Source organism: Vulpes lagopus, chromosome 3 (genome assembly GCF_018345385.1).
Source record: "Vulpes lagopus strain Blue_001 chromosome 3, ASM1834538v1, whole genome shotgun sequence".
NCBI lineage: Eukaryota > Metazoa > Chordata > Mammalia > Carnivora > Canidae > Vulpes > Vulpes lagopus.
This window is the reverse complement of record NC_054826.1, coordinates 98,341,086-98,361,960: the sequence shown is the minus strand read 5'-3', so window position 1 is coordinate 98,361,960 and position 20,875 is coordinate 98,341,086. Positions and strand designations below refer to the sequence as shown.

The 20,875-nt window shown below is 42.2% G+C and overlaps 2 protein-coding genes across 2 annotated transcripts in view; both read left to right on the top strand.

The window, feature by feature from the left end:
• The window catches only part of LOC121486313 (myosin-16), a 62,541-nt gene extending 58,983 nt beyond the window's left edge, over positions 1 to 3,558 (top strand). The window contains exon 43 of the mRNA XM_041747182.1: positions 3,195 to 3,558. The gene's annotated coding sequence lies outside the window, so the exon portion shown is untranslated. The remainder of the gene's footprint in view (positions 1 to 3,194) is intronic.
• A 13,115-nt stretch (positions 3,559 to 16,673) lies between these two features.
• ARPC1A (actin related protein 2/3 complex subunit 1A) overlaps positions 16,674 to 20,875 on the top strand; it is a 36,570-nt gene continuing 32,368 nt past the window's right edge. The window contains exon 1 of the mRNA XM_041749849.1: positions 16,674 to 16,826. The gene's annotated coding sequence lies outside the window, so the exon portion shown is untranslated. The remainder of the gene's footprint in view (positions 16,827 to 20,875) is intronic.

Below are 20,875 nucleotides of genomic sequence, written 5' to 3'. Positions count from 1 at the left end.
CAGAATCAACTGAGAAAAAAATATAGGAGATCAATATTTAAAAGTCAAAACGTTAGTTTTATTATAATTCTAGATTAAGAATTTAATAGTTATCCAACCTGGGCATCCTTTTTTCCACCCCAGAATTAAAGGTACCTGCAGAACTGAACAACCAGAGCCCTGCTCCATAAGGAGCAACTCCTACTCCAAGGGGAGGGATAACTAGAACTCATCACCCCTACAGGCAGATCCAAAAGGAGATACTACATGGGGTTAATCCCTTCCTCCCTGGTTTCTTCTTCAAAACACAGGACAAATCACTCCTCTTCCCATGAGAGGAGCAAGGGAAAGATGAGGAGAGAGGGGAAGAACGTAATTTCAGAGCAGTGGTTCCCCCAAAAGGTGGTCCTTCGACCAGTAGCAACATCAGCATCACCTGGGAAATTGTTAGAAATGCAAATTCCTATGCTCCATTCCAGACCTGGTGAATCAGAAGTTACTGGAAGAGGGCCCAGCATCTGTGGTTTGACCAGTGATCAGATGTATGCTCAGGTATATTAGAACGAGTGCTATAGCAGGAATCTCCCCTTACAGAAACACAGAGCCAGGGAACAGAAATTTCTCCTTTTACCACACCTAGGTATATGGTAATGTTTTTCACTAACTTATTTATCCTATAGTAAGGAGATATATAAATATTTCCATTTGTCAGGTGAGAAAAATGAGCTCAGAGAAGTTCAGTGACTTGCTCATGGTCATACAAGCCTGGTGCTATGTAAGGGCAAGCTGTCTTTTCTTTTAATTACTATGGAGATGAATAGGGCTGCCCTCTGTTTAGAATTAAGCAGAACAACTCAAGATCAAGGACTTGGTTTAGGTTGGAAGGAATGGGGCTGAAGTCTCAGTATACCAATGGTCCAATCTCCATGGATTATGGGAATTTTATTCTGGCCTTGTGTTCAAATATCAAGATGGGGGGCACCTGGGTGGCTCAGTGGTTGAGCATCTGCCTTCAGCTCATGTCATGATCCCAAGGGTCCTGGATTGAGTCCCATATCAGGCACCCCACTGGGAGCCTGATTCTCCCTCTGTCTATGTCTCTGCCTCTCCGTGTCTCTCATGAGTAAGTAAAATCTTTTTTTTTTTTTTTTTTTAGTAAAATCTTTTTTTTAAAAAATTCCAGATGGATTAGCCCCCCAATGAGGGTAAACTTCCCCACTCACTTATAGCTCTCTCTCAGTACCGGATCAGGTCGAGTTTTAGTCCACAAAGTGATAACCCCATTGACTTTTGAATTCAAGCTGAGCCTTTTCTTACCATTTGATTAGGAAGGAAACAAAAGATAGGAGACAATCTTTTTCTTAATTCTCTAATTTTTAATAATGATTAGCTCACGAAGTGAAGGAAACCACAGGCTTGTCTTTGGATGAATACTACAACTAATGTATAACCATCTCCTTTCTGGGCAAAAACCTGAAAGGAGTCCCTTCTGTTGAACACTCATTTTGGTAGGGGTGACTCGGGAGGCTCCCTGTACCACCCAGACTCAGGAGGTCCTTCTAAGTCTCAGCCTCCAGGATTTACCATCTTATGAAACAGATCCCCTGCCCTGCCTTGGTGACTGTTTATTTCTGGAGTGCTGATCTTGGTCCAACTGCTCTGTCTCTAAACAATGAGGCCATGGGCCTGCTAACAGCATCCAGAGGTGATGAGGCTCTTTTATCCCATTTCCCCTTGTTGCCGTCAGCAGCCATGAAATGTCTTAAGCAAACTAGTATATGAGTCAACACTGAGCCAAGACCCCACAAGAGTTTAATTTTCCAAAGTGGTTTTATATTCAGTCCCACAAATATTGACCAAGCTCTGAATATGGGCTAGGTCTGGACTTTGAGATACAGAGATGAAAAATGAGTAAGAAAGAATGTCCTGGCCAGCCCGGGTGGCTCAGCGGTTTAGCGCCGCCTTCAGCCCGGGGTGTGATCCTGGAGACCTGGGATCAGGTCTCGTTCTGGGTTCCCTGCATGGAGCCTGCTTCTCCCTCTGCCTTGTGTCTCTGTCTCTCTCTCTCTCTGTGTCTCTCATGAATAAATGAATAAAATCTTAAGAAAGAAAGAAAGAAAAGAAAGAAAGAAAGAAAGAAAGAAAGAAAGAAAGAAAGAAAGCTCCCTCATGGAGCTCAGAATCCAGTGGAGAGGTAAAAGCAAACATCAACACAAGGCTGTGAGTAAATGTTCTGTGATGCTGTGTTTGCATCTCACTGGAAAGGATCACAGGGAAGGAGTGACTGGTTTAACCTGAGGTGACTGGGTAGAGCAGCTCCATTGAGGAAAAAGTCTAAGAAATGTCTAAGGCAGTGCCACTCAATGAGTGGTCCCTGTTTGTTACTTGCCCAAAACAACAAAAGTACAGAAACTGAAAGGAAGTTTATAGAAATTTTTATAACAATCGTTACTGCCATGACATCCAAATGCATGATCAAAGTATTTTATAAATGTATTAGTTTCTTATATTAAGTAAAATAAATGAAAGAGAACAAAATTTTTAATGGAAATTGAAAAGAATAAGTAAATTGATCTCTCACCAGCTAGAGAAGGAAAGAAAGGAACTCCAGACAGAAGACCCAACATATACCAAAGTGCAGAGGCTGGATTCTTACAAGGGAACAGTGTGACCAGGGAAGAGGAGCTCAAGAAGAGGGGAGGGTGCTGGATGTGGTGGGAGATGAAGCTAGCAGGACATGCATGTGTGAGGCTCTGAAGGGCCCCTCTGGGTACAAGTATTCCATAATTTCTCTAAGGAAATCTTGCTAATTTTTAAAATCCATGTGTGGAATGTGATGAGCAGTGGCTTTTCTTTCTTAGGAAGACTTATCACAATGGCAAAACAAGACTGTGGGTCCCCCATGAGACCCCACAGGCCAGCTTGTGGTGAGCACTGTATCCCAGGGGACCACACTCCAACCCTCTTGATGGCCTGTATGGAGTCCAGGCCCAGTTGGGTACCCCAGGCCCAAAGGTGTCTCTAAACCTTCACAGCCTCACACAGAATGAGCTAGCTATGACCCAATAATGGTGTCCATTATGAGAAAGGAAGCCTCTACAGCTATAGCCCAGGCATTCTGGGGACACCGTCTCTCTAGCAAGAAGGAGGCAAAGATGTTAGAACCCCCAGCTCTGTTCACAAGGATTTTTTTACCCTCTCTTTTTTTCTTCCAGGGTGACACAGATCTCAACAGCAGACCATTGAGAGAGAAAACATATGAAAATAGAAAACTGGATATCCTGAGAATGTTTACTATGCAAAAGGAAGCACAAGCCAGAAAGAGACAGGTGCTACGGAATAAAGATAGCTGTGGGGGAAAAGAGTCTGAGGATGTAAATACCCAACCATTAGAGGAACTAAAATTAGTGTGGCTTCTCTGAGACTGCATCAAGCTGTGTAAGCACTTGGATAACAGTAACTATGGGTCTGTTTTAGTTGAGATCCTACATGTTCAGTCAAAGACGGAATATGTAATGTCTGTGTGCCCTGGCTGTTTTCTACAAGCAATTCCTCATGTGGACAATTTTAATGCCCTGTCCCAATGCAGCTTAAATAAAGAAACATGAAAAATAGACTGGAGATTGTGTATTAGCAATGAAATTTTATAAGGCTTGCGAATCCAAGGGAAATTTTTATAATATGTCAGAATTCTGTTTTATTCCTATATCCTAATTCACAGGCTTACATCTATTGGAAACCATGAGAACTATACAGTCTTGGTAAGGTTCACTGCAAATTTGAAAGGGTAGATCAAAGATATGAAGACTAACAAGGTTTCATGACGCTGAGAAAACTATAGAATCCCTGAATGGATGTTATAGGCTCCATCCAGGCTAAAGACACACAAGGCCCCCACAGGCTCTACCTCAGCATCTCCCAAGATGTTCAGACACAGGCAAGCTTTTCCTTGAATTAAGATTTAAGTTCTTCCTTAAATCAAGCTGAGACCTGCCCCCTGGCACCATCTACTTTTTAACCCTCGTTTTGATACCTAGACCCTGCAGAAGGACGTCAATGGGAGATAGTTCTCATGACCCTCTAAGACTTCTCTTCTCCAAGGCTGAATATTCCTGGGTCTTTCAACCTTCCCAAGTGTGAGAGGGTTTGTTGTCACCTTTAATATCCTAGACCCCGTTCCTCCCCTCACTTTCCTAGTCTTTGGAGTGCAGGATTGGAGGAGACAGCACCATGAGGGCTCCCTGCCAATACATAGCCCACAGATCACACCTCTTCCTAACTCTCTAGAAGTAGTGTCTTCCCTTTGGCTTTAAGCACTCTGACCTCTCTCCAATGCCCTGGCAGACAGAAAAATCATTGTTCAGCTGGTAAAGGAAGGGATGTTAACATGCCATTGTGACTCCCTCTCTCTCTCTCCACACTGCCCCATTTCACCCTTGTGATGGTTCTACACCAGTACCCACTAGGAACCATTGGGTTCCTTCTGTGCAGATGGATCAAATGTGAAGACACTGCCCTCTGGTGGTAGGGTCTCCAACTGCTTTGTGTGAATTTCCTGGGAGACCCTAAGTCACAGAATCATAGAATTAAACATATTGGAATCTTGGGGCTCAAAGGGATATTCAAGTGTCTAGTCCAATTCTCAGCCAGTTGGAGATTCCCCTCCATAACATCTCTAAAAAAATTAATCCAACTTGGACCTGAATCCTTCCAGTGAAAAAGGGCAGCCCATTGCAGTTTTGACTGACAATCATGGTTCAAAATAAAATGGAGACAGAATATGTCTCCTTGTATTTTGCCCTCATTTTGATTTACTCTTTACCTCTGTAATTACATAAAATAAGTCTAATTCTTATACTTTGAAGTCAGACAAACATGGGTTCCCCTTTTTCAGCAGTGGGACCATGGGCAACTTAACCTATCTCACCACTTATTTTCTCAACCATTAAATGAGGAATAATAACAGTATCTGCCTCTTAGGAATGTGAAGTTTAAACAAGATAACCTGGCATAGAGCCTATTATGCACAACACTTAGACACTTGCCAAGTTTCTTCTAGCATTCTGTAGGACTTAACATTTCATCTCCCAAAGGAAGCTTGGCCTGGCCTGTCAGTCTGGCAGCCTACAGCAAGAGGCCTCTTACTAGAGAAATGCAAGGGGAATTCCATGAAGTTTTAAGACCTCATCGTTGTTTCCTGGTGGATAGTCTATCCATGGTCTCCCCACATGTGGTGAATTTCAGAGCAGCTCCTCACTTTGCTGGATAGGGAGCAGGGGCAGGAGCAGATGTAAGTGGGCTTAGTGACTTGACCAAGACCATTCAGTTAACAGCAGACCTAAAAATTCTTCATTGAGTAGAATTAGGAAAGGCTTCTGATCCAGTATTTATAAGAGAATGGATATCATTTAGCCACATATGCTGTTTTTGCCTAAGGACATTATAATTTCAGAATGGCTTTAAGGCCTAAAAGGATATAATCTATGGCCTTAGAAAATAATAGCATTAATTAGTATCCATGAAGACCAAAATCAGGGCAGTGGCACCAGGTTCTGCAGAGTAAATGGAGCAAAGACTATTTAAATGTTTTTGCTAAACATTTGGGGCTAGCTTTCAAGGCTGCTAAATTTTGTATCACTGATTATTTTAACTGTATATTATTTCTTTCTGTATTCTTGATATTCTGCCATCTGAGGTCTCCCTGACTGAGGAGATATGCCTCTTCCAGAGCTTGCCAATTCTTATAGACAGCAAACAGCTTTCATCTAGACTAACCAATCCAGAGTCCATACTCCAAATTATCTCCTCTGTTCTGCTTTTATATTCTAGGAGGCATTATTCTTCTGCCCTCATTGTCCCAGGGCCAGATACAAGACAATTAGGGACAGCTCCTGTACTCTAGAATCTACTGAAATTATTCAAACTAGCCAATCCTAAGCCTGCCTACCTTGTCTCACCCATTCCTTCCCAAAGAAACCACAGAAAAGACTTGTGTGCACACTTTCCCTTGCTCTTTCTGCCTGCTGGCCTATACTGGCACTTCTTCACATGGCCCTGAGTGGCATGACATGACATGCCTCCTTTTTCTAGGGATGGGTCTGAGTATAAAAACTTCCCTCATGACAATCATTTCCATATCTGTATGTCTTACCACATCTGATTAAAAACAAATCCCAGGTACATTAAAAAATACTAATTATTGGGCAGCCTGGCTGGCTCAGCAGTTTAGCACCACCTTCAGCCCGGGGCATGATCCTGGAGACCTGGAATCAAGTCCCACATCAGGCTCCCTGCATGGAGCCTGCTTCTCCCTCTGCCTGTGTCTCTGTCTTTCTCTGTGCCCCTCATGAATAAATAAATAAAATCTATTTTAAAAAAATACTAATTATCTTCCTCCTCCTTTCACATGTGAACCAACCCTGCAGCCCTGTACGGAAACCAGAAAGTCTGGATCTTCCCAAAGAGCAAACCTTTGGGGCTTCCAGAAATCACAAAATCATCACAAAGACCCCTTGACCTTTCCACCCATAGGCTACCAGGAATTGGGGCTGGAGATCTGTTGTGAAAAGGCCAATCTTGAGTTACAGTAAAATCACAAGACTGGAAGGAAACCTGCTGGCTATTAGAAGGGACTATTCTTCCCTCTACTTCCTGAACCCTGGCTTAGACTAACAAAAAATGTATCCTGCAGCTTTGGAGCATTGATTCCATAAAACTTTTTTTTCCATAAAACTTTTCTCTACACACATTTAAAAAAATTCATAAAACTTTTATTTATTTTCTTTTAATATGTTATTTATTTATTCATGAAAGACAGAGAGAGAGGCAGAAACACAGGCAGAGAGAGAAGCAGGCTCCATGCAGGGAGCCCTACATGGGACTCGATTCTGGGTCTCCAGGGTCACGCCCTGGGCCTAAGGAGGCACTAAACCGCTGAGCCACCCAGGCTACCCAAAACCTTTAAATATAGGCAGCAAAATAGTAGCCAGGCATTTAGACCAAGGGGAAAAGTGTATTATAAGCATTAGGTTTAGCAATTAGGAAGGCCACCGTGGGAACAGGTACAAGAGAGACACTCACCCCCATTTTGGAAGATAAAGGAAGGCAGTCTGGGGAAAATCATGTTTTTGCTGAAGCCTAAGTATGAATAGGAGTTGCTCTCCCTCAAAGTGGAGGGGAGCATGTGGGAAGTGTAAGTGGGAGTAGGGAGGACCAGCTAAGAGCGTGCTTGGTGGCAGGTGGCAGCACATGAGCAACAGCTGCAGAGACATTCAATGATCTTACATGCCAACCCTGCATCACAGACAGTTTGGGAATTGAATTAGTGCAGTGTGAGAAACCCAGGTCTCCACCTTGCCACACTACTCTACTCTTGGGTCTATCAAGATAGTCACCACAGCTCTAACCATCCTATCTTTCCACAACCATGTTTAAGACAGGAAAAAGAAGGGGGTATTGGGTGGCTCAGTGGTCCCACAGGGAGCCTGCTTCTCCCTCTGCCTATGTCTATGCCTCTCTCTGTGTGCCTCTCATGAATAAATAAAATCTAAAAAAAAAAAAAAGACTTCCTCATCATCCTTTTGATCAGGGAGCATATTTATTCCTCCCTAGGAGACTTGAGTCCTGATTGGCAGAAATGGGTCACACGCCCATCCTTAAACCAATTAGCAGCAAATGGCAATGGGGTTGCCACCTAAGGCAAGGAACACTTGAGGCTCATTCCCAAGGTTAAGGAAGGGCCTGGCCTCCCTGACAGCCACCCAGACAAAAATAGGGGAGTCAAGAGGGTAAAGGTGATGTGTCGATTGCTAGAGTGTCTGTCACATAGAGGACATAGTAAGAGATGAAGGTAACAGAGCATAGATACCTTGATGACTTGTTATGGAATGTGGACTTCATTCGGAGGGCAAGAGAGGTTTATCATAATTCAATTCAGATTATGTTTATTTGGGGCAGAGAATACAACATAAGCAAAGTTGTGTCCACTGCATCACACCAGAAGACACATGAAGTCAATGTGTGCCACTTTGTGATGTTGAGTTTGATCATTTGATTAGGGTGGTGTCCACCCCCACCGAAGAATATTCTATAAAATAATTGGTGTGGACTCTTTAAGATTGTCAATGTTGTGAAATGCAAAAGAAAAAGGGGGAGGTAAGGAGCTATTTCATATTAGACTATAGAAACATGACAGTTAAATGCGGCAAATGATCTTAGATTGGCTCTAGGATCAAGAAAAAGAAATTGAGGGGTGCCTGGCTGACTCAGTGAGTGGAGTGTGTGACTTGATCTCAGGACTGTGGGTTCAAGCCCCATGTTGGATGTAGAGATTACTTTAAAAATTTTTTAAAAATCGTTAAAGAAAAAAAGAAATTTTTGGAAAGAATATTATTGGTGAGGTACGCTTGGGTGGCTCAGCAGTTGAGCATCTGCCTTTGGCTCAGGGTGTGAACCCGGGGTTCTGGGATCGAGTCCTATATCAGGCTTCCTGCATGGAGCCTGCTTCTCCCTCTGCCTATGTCTCTGCCTCTCTCATGAAAAAATAAATTAAATCTTTTAAAAAAAGAATATTATTGGTGAAATTTGAATATGAACTTACAACAAACTTATAATTATGTATTATATAATTTTTATAATTAACTTATGCTAATTATTTTGACAGTAAATAATAATACTGAATTAATATTAAATGTCCTCAATATGATTGTTATATTATGGTTATGTAAAAGAATGTCCTTGTTCTTCAAGATAAATACTAAAGTATTTAGGGCTGAAGAGTCACGATGTCTGTGACTTACAAATGGTTCAACAAATAGGGGCACCTGGATGGCTCAGTCGGTTAAGTGTCCAACTCTTGGCTCAGGTCATGATCTCAGGGTCATGAGATTGAGCCCTGTGTGAGGCTCTGTGCTCATTGGAGAGTCTGCTGGAGATTCTCTCTCTCCCCCTCTCCTTCCACCCCTCCCCCCACTTGTCTCTTTCTCTCTCTCTCTCAAATAAATAAATAAATCTTTAAAAAGGAAGGGAGTGGGGGAGGGAGAGGGGAAGGGGGGAACTGATGGATACCAGATGGAGGAACTCAGTGTCAGAACTACCAGAGGTCAGGAACAAAGTGAGACACACATCTGAGGGTCAGCAAGCTATGCACAGTCATTGGAGCTGAAAGCCCGTGACTGATCACTTTGGGAGTGTGTGCAGAGGGAGGCAAAACTTGAGTTAATCAGCATTTGAGGTTCAGGCAGGAACCAAACAAGACCAGTTATGCTCATAAGCAAACCAGCCATTTCATTCCATGCTCTTCAAAAATATTCACCAGACTTGCAATTTTCTACAACTTTAAATTTGTTCCTGGAGAGACAATCCTTGTGTTGGTCAGCTTCCCTCCAGATGTAGAATTAGTTAACTTTTCTCTAACAGTTTCATTTGGATCTGTGACAAAAGAAGCAGCCCACAAATATATCTGAAATATAAGCAGACAAAAGCAAAGATATGCTACATACTACAATTAGAACTATAGTCATCCTAGGTTAATCCATTTCTGAAAATAAGTCTAAGGTCCAAGAAGCCTATTAGATTATTTTTTTTTAATTTTTATTTATTTATGATAGTCACAGAGAGAGAGAGAGAGAGAGAGAGGCAGAGACACAGGCAGAGGGAGAAGCAGGCTCCATGCACCGGGAGCCTGATGCGGGATTCGATCCCGGGTCTCCAGGATCGCGCCCTGGGCCAAAGGCAGGCGCCAAACCGCTGCGCCACCCAGGGATCCCCTATTAGATTATTTTAAATGAGAAATAAGAATGCATGCACTGCCTGCCCAAAAATTCTAACCAGTTTCTCTAAATTATCACTAAAGCCCTCTTAAATTGGGGATGGGGGTGGTGTCAAAAATACTCAAACCAAAATAAACCAAAAAAACACTTTTAAACCTAAAAAACAAAACTCTCCAAACATTTCCACATAATATACATTTTACACGTTTACATGTATCATACCTAATTATTTAACACTTAACAAACTCCACAGTGATTACATTTGCCAGCAGTATGCAATGATATACATTATATTAGATGAGAATTAAATATTCTCTGTAACCTGCAACAAACATACTGCAAAGCAAATAAACAATGTGATAATGTGTTAAAGATATATAATTAATGCAACACAATTTAGCAAAATGAAGTAGACAAATAGAGCAATTTTTTAAAATAATTACTTACCAAATGATTCTGGTAATGGAGAATTAGGGTGATGGACAACTCTCCTACTCCTGATAACTAGAAAAGTGGAAAAAATATACAAAGTATCTACTCAAAGATAAGAGAGAGCAATATGGTAGTAAATACCAGGTCAAAATCCAAGAGAAAAGAGAACATCAGAGAGTGAGCCTAGATTTTTGGACTCTGTGTGTGTGTCTCTCATGAATAAATAAATCAATGAATAAATAAATAAGACACACACACACACACACAGAGAGAGAGAGAGATGCAGAGACATAGGCAGAAAGAGAAGCAGGCTCTATGCAGGAAGCCTGACGTGGAACTCGATCCCAAGGCTCCGGGATCACACGCTGAGCCAAAGGCAGATGTTCAACCACTGAGCCACCCAGGCATCGCCAGAGTTGACATTCCTATTCAAGTCTGAAGGCCAGAGCAGCTGTACAACCAGAAAGAGCCAATGTTCCAGTTCAAAGGCTGTCGAATGGGAGAAATTATCTCTTACTTGGGGGAGGTCAGCCTTTTGTTCTATTGAGTAGTAAATAGATGCCGCTATTGGATCATGCTCACTCACATTACAGAGGCAAGTTGCTTTATTCAGTCTACCAATCTGAAAGGCCAACCTCACCCATAAACACCATCACAGAAAAACCCAGAATAATATTTGAGCAAATATCTGGACATCCCGTGGCTCAGTCAAGTTGACAAATAAAATTACCCATCACATCTGTGTTTTGGGATGGGACAGTAGGAGGAAGGATGAATTAGAAGGTGAACATTCTTAAGGATGGGAGCACAGCTTTGAATCATCTGGAAAACCCAGAAAAATATCAAATCCTAAAAGTAGATTAGAGTGATCCCAGATTGCTGACATCCTCAGGCACTTGACAAATTTAAAATTAAAATCTTATTGGGGCAAAAATAAAATCATTTTAGGTGTAAAATTATTCTTACATAATTTTAAAATTAAAATATTAGATACAACATAGATAACAACCATATAAGAGGACAAGAATACAAAATGAGTCAAAATAAAATGAGTCAAAATAAGAAGTTGGCAATAGAAACAGTCCCACAGGAACTTCAGAAAATGGCAAATGCATGCTATTTACTATAGAATTAAAATGTATGCCAAGAATAGCATATAATTATGGAGAAGAAGAATAATGGAATTAAGGTAGTCTAAGACCTTTGCATTATCCAGGAAGAGAAAGTACTAATCATTAGTTTGCTCTGTAGGACAAAAACCCTGAACTGCAGCCTTTGTTACTCTCTATGGTATAAATGCTCCCATGGTGGCTGATTTCAAGCTACCAACAAGAGGCTGCTGAACATGAATTTGGGAAAAGAGAGGCACAAGCTGTTCTCCTGAGCCCACTGTGGCCCACTCCAGTACACTTCTAAATTAGTTCTTGAAAATGGAATTAAAAAAAATACAATCAATCCAAAAGAAGTCAAGAAAGGAGAGAGGGAAAAAAAGAGAATAGTCAGGACAAAAATAAAGCATATACTAAAAAAATAATAATAATAAAAAAAAAAAATAAAGCATATACTAAGATGATAAAATCAAATTCAAATATATTAGTAATTCCTGTAAGTGTAAATAGATGGATATTTCAGTTAAAATATGAATATATCATAATCATAAATTGCAACTGCATGTTGTTTATGAGCAACACATATAAAAGCATAAAGTAATAGAAAAATTGGAAGTAAAAAGAAAAAGAAAGATATACTAGTAGGCAAACCCTAACTCCAAAAAAGCTGGTATAGCTATATTAATATCAGAGAAGTAAATATTAAAAGCAAAAGCACTATGAGAAAGGAATATTCCGGGGCACCTGGATGGCTCAATTGGTAGCCCATGGGACTCTTGATCTGAGGGTTGTGATTCAAGCCCCACAATGGGTGTATAGCTTATTTAAAATAAAAAAAAAGTAGGGAGAATGCCATGGTGGGTCAATCAGTTAAGCATCTGACTCTTCACTTAGGATCTGGTCATAATCTCAGGGTGGTGAGATTGAGCCTGCAGTCAGGCTCCCCACTCATCGTGGAATCAGCTTCTCTCCCCATCCCTCTACTCCTCTTCCCACTCATGTGCATACACGCTTGCACTCTCAAATAAAGAAACATTTTTTTAAAGGAATATTTCAGGGGGATCCCTGGGTGGCTCAGTGGTTTAGCACCTGCCTTCGGCCCAGGGCATGATCCTGGAGTCCCGGGATCAAGTCCCACATCAGGGTCCCCGCATGGAGCCTGCTTCTCCCTGTGCCTGTGTCTCTGCGTCTCTTTCTCAGTCTGTGTCTCTCATGAATAAATAAATAAAATCTATTTTTTAAAAAGGAATATTTCATAATGATACATCCAACTTATAAAATATAACAATTCTATAACATAGTAGCATCTACAATATAGCCTCAAAATATACAAAGAAAAAATAAGAGAGTAGAAATAGACAACTCCATGATCACTTGGGAGATATTAACACACCTTTCCTAGTAATCAAGATAAGCAAGCAAAAAAAATTTAGTAATTAAGTTAAAAAGTATGCCATTAAGGTAGAAATCAATAACAAAAATGTAACTTAAAACTCCCATGTTTAAAAATTTTTAAATGCCAGGGATCCCTGGGTGGCGCAGCAGTTTGGCGCCTGCCTTTGGCCCAGGGCACGATCCTGGAGACCCGGGATCGAATCCCACATCGGGCTCCCGGTGCATGGAGCCTGCTTCTCCCTCTGCCTATGTCTCTGCCTCTCTCTCTCTCTCTGTGTGTGTGTGACTATAATAAAAATTAAAAAAAATTAAAAATTAAAAAATGCCAGTTCTACACAAACTCTTGCAGAAAATTTAAGAGAAAGAATACTTCTGAACTCATTTTACAAAGGCTGAATTACTCAAATACAAAAACTAAAAAAAAAAAAAAAAAATACAAGAAAAGTAAACTGCAAAACAAAATCCTTCATAAGCCAAGATTTTAAATTACTTCCTTTTTAAAATTTTTTAAAGTATTTTCTTTGACTTTGTTATTACTTTTGGTACTATGTCTTTGAGCAAGTTGCTTACAGCTTCTAAAGATTTTTATTTTATGTAATCTCCACTCGCCAATGTGGAGCTCAAACTTCCACCCCAGATTAAGAGTCGCATGCTCTACCAACTGAGCCAGCCAAGTAGCCCTTAAATTGCTACATTCTTTTTTTTTTTTTTAAGTTTTATTTATTTAAGTAATCTCTGGGGTGCCTGGGTGGCTTGGCTCAGTTGGTTAAGAGTCTGCCTTCAGCTCAGGTCATGCTCCCAGAGCCCTGGGAGTAAGCCCCAGTCATGCTCCCTGCTCTGCAGGGAGTCTGCTTCTTCCTCTCCCTCTGCCCCTTCCTGAAGCTTGTGCTTGCTTTGTCGATCTCTCTCTCTCTCAAAATAAATAAATAAAATCTTTAAAAAATATATTTAAGTAACCTCTACACCCAACGTGGAGCTCAAACTCATGACCCCAAGAAGCAAAATGTATAAGAAGTGGCCATGGCCTCCAGATTTACAGTCCAGTGAGCTACAGATTTTACTTACCAGATTAGGGGAAAAAAATACCTGGTATTCATAAGTTCAATCATGTGTTTGTCTTATAAGAAAGACATCAATGATAGTACGGTATTTATATACCATCTGAGACTACCTTATGCCCCTAAACACCCCACAAACTAAGTGGTCCCATCCCTGTGCTATGGAAACAAACTGAGTACAGCCTAGAGAAAATCTGCACACATTTTTCAGTCCTCTGTATTGAATTTTACAAGATTCTTTCCACAGGAAACTTTCCCTCCTTGGAACCATTTAGGACAATATCTAAAGGAGAGGGCAATTAGGACAATTATCTAAAGCATAAGCATTATTAAGCATTAACATAGAGTATGCAGGGATCCCTGGGTGGCGCAGCGGTTTAGCGCCTGCCTTTGGCCCAGGGCGCGATCCTGGAGACCCGGGATCGAATCCCACGTCAGGCTCCCGGTGCATGGAGCCTGCTTCTCCCTCTGCCTGTGTCTCTGCCCCTCTCTCTCTCTCTCTCTGTGACTATCATAAATAAATGAAAATTAAAACAAAACAAAAATTAAAAAAAAAACATAGAGTATGCACTTATGCTTTTGCCCTTTGGTTTGCTTATAGCTTTTATAGGCATTGATTCAATAAACACTTCTAACAATCTCTCTGGCGGATAGGTGGTAGGCATCAACCCATAGAAGATATAAGATGGAGGGAGAGGGTAATCTGGCTGGCTCAGTTGGTAGAGCATGTGACTCTTGATCTTGGGGTTTGTGAGTTTGAGCCCCACATTGGGTATAGAGATTACTTTAAAATTTTTTTTAAAAAGAAAAAACAACAAAATGGAGGCATGTAAGTGTTCATTGACAATAGTGTTCACTGTTGTTCAGCTTGGGCTCAAGGGAGAACCAATCTTCTTACTCTCCAAACCACATTCCAGATACTAAATCAAGGCCCTCCAGAGCAGATGGAAATCCTTAGGCAAACATAATCATTCTGACCTATGATTGGGTACTTTCCTGACATATCTATATGAGCCCCACCTTCCACTCAACTGGTGGTAACCTCTCTGTTCTTTGAAATCCCAGATGGTTTATTTCATTCATTCATAGTGTCATTCAACAAATATTAAATAGGACCTTCCACCTTTGAAGCATTGTGTATTTCCTTGTATTTAAAATTATGTGTGAACTGGCCTTGTCCTAACTTCTGAGCTCTTTGAGGACAGAAAGATCTTACCCAACTCCTTTGTACATTTATGGAAATTCTTAACACAATACTTGGCACTCGGTGAGTACTCATTAAATACTTGATGACTTTCTGAAGTTTGACCAAATTCCAATTCAATCCTGTTCTTACTCCAACTGAATCCATAAAGCAAACAAAATCATTCCATGATAGTATCCAACCTTTTACTTCCTCCCATTTCCCATTTCTAAATACCGCCTTCCCTGGTACTAATTCTCTAAAAGAGAATCCTCATTTGGGGTATCAGATCAGTGTCATCATGCATGTAAAAAAAAAAAAAAAAAAACCACTAAAAATAACTCACCCTCTTTGGAACTCCAAATGTCTCTTATAACCAGAGCATGACTGGATCATAGGAAATGCTCTGGACCAGGTATCAGGAGGCCAGCCCTGGCACCATCTTGTATCAACATCTTCATCAAGGTTTACTGATTTGTATGTTATCCTCATCTATCCAGATTATAAACTCCTTCAAAGAGAACCGTCTTTTGTAAGGAGGTGGGATCTAAATAAAAGTTGGTATTTTAGCTCTGGATACCAACTCTACACACTTCTGGATTGGTTCATGTAACTTGCAGACACATGAAGCATCCTTGCATCCATGTGTGCTGTCCCTCCTCTGCCAAAATGTCACTGGGAGGGAGGTAAATTAATGTAAAACGATCTTTCTGCTCTCTCATTTGTCCTCCATCTCTCTAGGACCAAAGACTTTGTAGCCATGGGGCAAAATAAAACCAATTACTTCCAATGCATTAGTGCTCCTTGGACAGCTGGATTACCTGACCCTAGTGAACAGAGTGTGGTTCTGAAATCAAGAATGGGACAACTTGGGGATCCCTGGGTGGCTCAGCGGTTTAGCGCGTGCCTTCCACCCAGGGCGTGATCCTGGAATCCTGGGATCGAGTCCCACGTCAGGCTCCCTGCATGGAGCCTGCTTCTCCCTCTGCCTGTGTCTCTCTCTGTGTCTCGAATGAATGAATGAATAAATAAATGAATAAATAAATAATAAAATATTATATATATATATAAAAAGAATGGGACTTCACTTCTGCGAACATCACCTCCTGGGCAAGCACTGGGATCAAACTCGTAAGCCACGAGAGGCACTCTGTTGGTGACCTGCAGTGGCCCCAACAACAGGAGTGCTGCTCCAGGATTTCCACGGGTTCAAGGACGCCAAGTCTAGCTTGGAAGTGAGGTTCAAGGCATTCTGTAGAAGCTGCGTCCGTGCAGCAATCACTGTCTCCACGTGTTTGGAAGGGTTGGGGGTTGGGGCAATGATGAATTCCCTCCTCCATCCCGTGACGCCATCTTGGGAGCAGGGAACAAGTGATTCCGACCCCAAAAAGGTCGAGAAGGTTTCTCGGGGAGGGCCTCAGAGGCTTCCCACACCGAGAGACTGGCTCTGAAGAGGGACACTTCTCTCTGAAGGGAGAAAAACTCGTCATTCGTCGAGTCCTGTGGCTCGAAAAGGCCTCAGCTCTCACTCATTCCTTTCCTGACAAAAGCACTTGTGAAAACGCCGACGCTCCACACGTGGGTCCGCGCATCTGAGAAAACTTCCTGAGGAAAGAAAGAAGCCATCCAGGCGGCTCCGCCACCACCTTCGAACCCGCGCGGACGCAAGACCCTCCCCCGCCGCACCCGCGCCGGCCCCCGGGTCGCGCGCCCAAGCGGGGCGCGTGCGCAGATCGCCGCGCCGCCGCGCTGCGCAGGCGCCGTGGCCATTTCCGGGATCTGTCAGCCGCTCCCTCTGGGCCTCGGTCCTCCGCCCGCGCCCGCCGGAGCCTGTTCGCGTCGACTGACCAGAGTCCGCGAATTCTCCGCTCCGAGCCGGTCCGGACTGCCCCGATCCCAGGTAAGGGCCAACAGGGCGAGCTCCTGGCCCTGTCGGCCTCCATTGGCCCGGCCTCGCCCCGGACTTGAACCCGCGGGGGCGGTGAGGCGGGGGCTTAGGCCGTGGGGCCCAGGGGCTGTGAGGGGCGGGCCGGGTCTCCGGGCCTGGCCTCCGGAGGTGGCGGGGGTCCCGGTTCTTTGTGGGGCCCTCCGAGCCCGTGGGGTTCCCGCACACACAAACCGCTTTCCTCGAGGTTTTCCAGCTCTGAGCCAGGATTAGCGGCTCCTTCACCTGCGCTTCCATAGCCCTGTTCACTTTGCTATGATGGGCTTTTATCACAATCTGTAAAATTGTAAATGAGATGACCTCCCCCTGGTCGAGCGTCACGACGGACACTTCCTTTCTTCCTTTAGCAGCTAGGTTGGGTCCTGCGCACGGTGGGCGACCCTGGAATGTCCCAGGGCAGCCCTCAGTCTTTCAGCTCTTGGGGTGGGAGGGCCTTCTCGAGTTCCTTAAGCTTACCCCTCTCGAGAATTGCCTTCCTTTTTTCTTCTTCTTCTTCTTTTAAAGATTTTATTTATTTATTCATGAGAGACAGAGATGAGAGCTGCCTTCTCTTGAGTATTGCACAAACCCGCCCCTACTCGCTCCGTGGAGCCTTTTATGTAGCCCCTTCCACGTTCCAGCCTCTCCGGTAGGAAAACGGCCCAAATTCCAGTCCCGGCACCGCTACTTCGTTGAGGGGACCCTGGGAAGATGCTTCTCTGAGTCTCTGTTTCCTTGTCTGCAGTAGGAAGGTTTTCTTAGGGCCTTTTCTTTTCTTTTTTTTTTTTTTTTTTAGGATCAAGTGCATTTATTTGCATTGATTGCCTAGAATAGTACCTGGCCCAGAGTAGGTGCTCGATCAATATTAGCTATTCCTTCTGTTCTGGGCATTCTGTGCTTATCTCTCTTTCCTTCCTTTCTTACTCCCCACCTCCGCCCCAGACTTGAGGACCAGGGAAGTGTCAGATGTATTTATGTTTCTGGCCCTATCCCTGCGCTTAACTACGCTGCTGAGAACATGGTAGGCACTTAATAAATTGTAGCTTAGAATCTTTGATGAGAAAGCCATCTGTTCTCATACTGCAGCTCTGGAGCTTGAAGGAAGATGCTAACCTACTTTTACCTGCTTCGACTCATTGCCTAAATTACCTTCGTTAGCCTCGTTCTGCCCTTTTCTGTTTAAATCAATTTTATCTCACCTTTTGGTACCAGGTAGGTCCTGGGTTTTTTCAGGTACCTAAGGAAAAAAGGAGAGTATCAGGCTGGAGGATGTTTTTGCCCTGTTAGGGAGTGGGTGTAACTGGCTGGTTCCTACCACAGAGTATTCAGAAGCCTTGCAAGGTTAATTCTTCTACGTATCATAGTTAAAGGAGGGGATTATCTTGGAAAAAACACTTGCTTGGAGGAAGAGTGGCATATTTTGATCTAGTTAACTAATCGTACGCTGAAACAAATTCTGCATAAGGAAGTTTAAAATGATTTGCTGGTGGTGCTGGTGCCTGACCTGGAAACCAAGTCTCTGGACATCGTGGAGGGTGTGGTGACCTTGTTGGAGTACCTGGTATTGCTGGGTTGGGTAATGAGAGCAATTAGAAACTGGATGAATCACAGTGTTGGAAACTGACTCTAAACAGGGAACTGAACTCTTCACTGTACAAATACTTTCAGGCTTCAGGGCCAATAATTCAAAATATATGTAGACATTTCCAAGTTCAGAGGATAATAACTGGTGTGTACTTCTAGAGATGGCTCAAAAGCCTTGGGTCAAAGGAAGAAAGGGAACTAACTTAGCATCTCTTTTGGGCTAGGCTTCGTACTACATGTTTTCACATGTTATCTCACGTAACGTACCTACAGCCTTAGAATGTCAGTAACTTGTCCATTTACATATCTTTTAAAAATGAGATTTAAATGTTAAGTGATCGGCCCAGGATGTCATAGCTAGCATGTGACTAAGCTTAAATTGAAACCCAGGTTGCCTTCACTCCGGAGTCCATAGCAACCAAACATCAGAATGGCTATACTCAAAGTGATAAATAAAGAGTTGAGTTGTAGAGGGAGTGCCTGTAATCATACTATAAATCATTTTTTTCTCTCAGTGCTATACAATAAAAGGTTATCAATAGAAGCTTATAAAGTTTCATGTCACCACCTTTTTTGTCCCTTTTTCTCCTATCTATTCCAATTAAGACAGAGCTTTTCAGGTTTCACTTAAATATTAGTCACAGTTTAGAATTAGAATTATCTGGCAGCCCGGGTGGCTCAGCGGTTTAGCGCTACCTTCAGTCCAGGGCGTGATCCTGGGGACCCAAAAATTGAGTCCCACATCCGGCTCCCCGCATGGAGCCTCCTTCTCCTTCTTCCTGTGTCTCTGCCTCTCTCTCTCTCTCTCTCTCTCTCATGAATAAAAAAATAAAATCTTTAAAAAAAAATAGAATTAGAATTATCATCCTATGGCAGAAGGTCTGTTTTTCTTGGTACAGAATTCAAGCTATTACCCTCCTGCATTCACTGAGTTGATAAATACAGACTGTTTGCTGGGTGCCTTATAAATTTGAGAAACATGAGTGCTGTCTTACCCTACAGACTTAAAATACCGACATGATTATAAATGAGATACAGGCCTAAGTATATGTCCAAATATGAGACTTGAATGATAAAACAAATTTAGAAGTGCAATTTTATTTATTTTTTTATATTTTTTTAAATATTATTTTACTTATTCATGGGGGGCGGGCAGAGACATAGGCAGAGAGAGAAGCAGGCCCCCTGCAGGAGCCAGATGAGGGACTCATTCTGGGACCCCAGGATCAGGAACTGAGTCAAAGGCAGACGCTCAACCTCTGAGCCACCCAGGTGTCCCTAGAAATGCAATTTTAGAAGTAATTATGTCGTTATGTAAATGTTTACTTCTTTTGAAAGCTTTGCTACTTTGCTTGAAAAATTGAGTTGTGGGACACCTGGGTGGCTCAGCAGGTGGGTGTCTGCTTTCTGGCTCAGGGCGTGATTCTGGAAGTCCCAGATCGAGTCCCACATAGGGCTCCCGGCATAGAGTCTGCTTCTCCCTCTGCCTATGTCTCTCCTCTCTGTGTGTGCCTTTCATGAATAAATAAATAAAATCTGGGATCCCTGGGTGGCACAGCGGTTTAGCGCCTGCCTTTGGCCCAGGGCGCGATCCTGGAGACCCGGGATCGAATCCCACGTTGGGCTCCCTGTGTATGGAGCCTGCTTCTCCCTCTGCCTATGTCTCTGCCTCTCTCTCTCTCTCTGTGTGACTATCATAAATAAAAAAAAAAAAAAATTTAAAAAAAATAAATAAATAAAATATTTAAAAAAAAACAAAACCCTGAGTTGAGGGGTGCCTGGCTGGCTCAGTCAGTGGAGCATGTAACTCTTGATCTCGGGGTTGTAAGTTTAAGCCCCACTTTGGGTATAGAGATTACTTAAAAATAAAGTCCTTTAAAAAATTGAAGAATGAGAAAGTCTTTGCATCTGTTCTTTTTAACTATACATGAAATATGTGTTTTTATTTCATGTAGATAGTCACATTGAATTATTATTTGTAGGCTTGTTTTGTTTTAATTAACAAATGAGCCTATAAAAAATGGCTTTTGAACTAAATTGCTTTTAATTAAGGAGATACTTATGACACAGTATGTTATTTTGAGTAACTGAGTAAAACCTGTTGTGACGGGTAAGCATCTGATATCAGATATAAAAAGAGAATCATGCAGTGAGCATCTGGAAGTTTATGTTTTAAAAAACATGTTAAGCAGCCTCATTTGAATTTATTTAAAACATTTTTTAAAAATTTCCAGTTAGATGCTTTTTCTTTACTTGTGAGTTGCAGTTTGCTTTCTGGAACATAGAAGTAAAAAACCAGTGACCTAAATATCTCTACTTTAGAACAGAATATGAAACATGGACATTTCTCTGCCAGTTCAAGATACCATGTTTTATTTAAGGGTGCACTTAATCTCTTTTTGACCTTTGGATTCCTTTACAACAATTAACAGAGACATTTC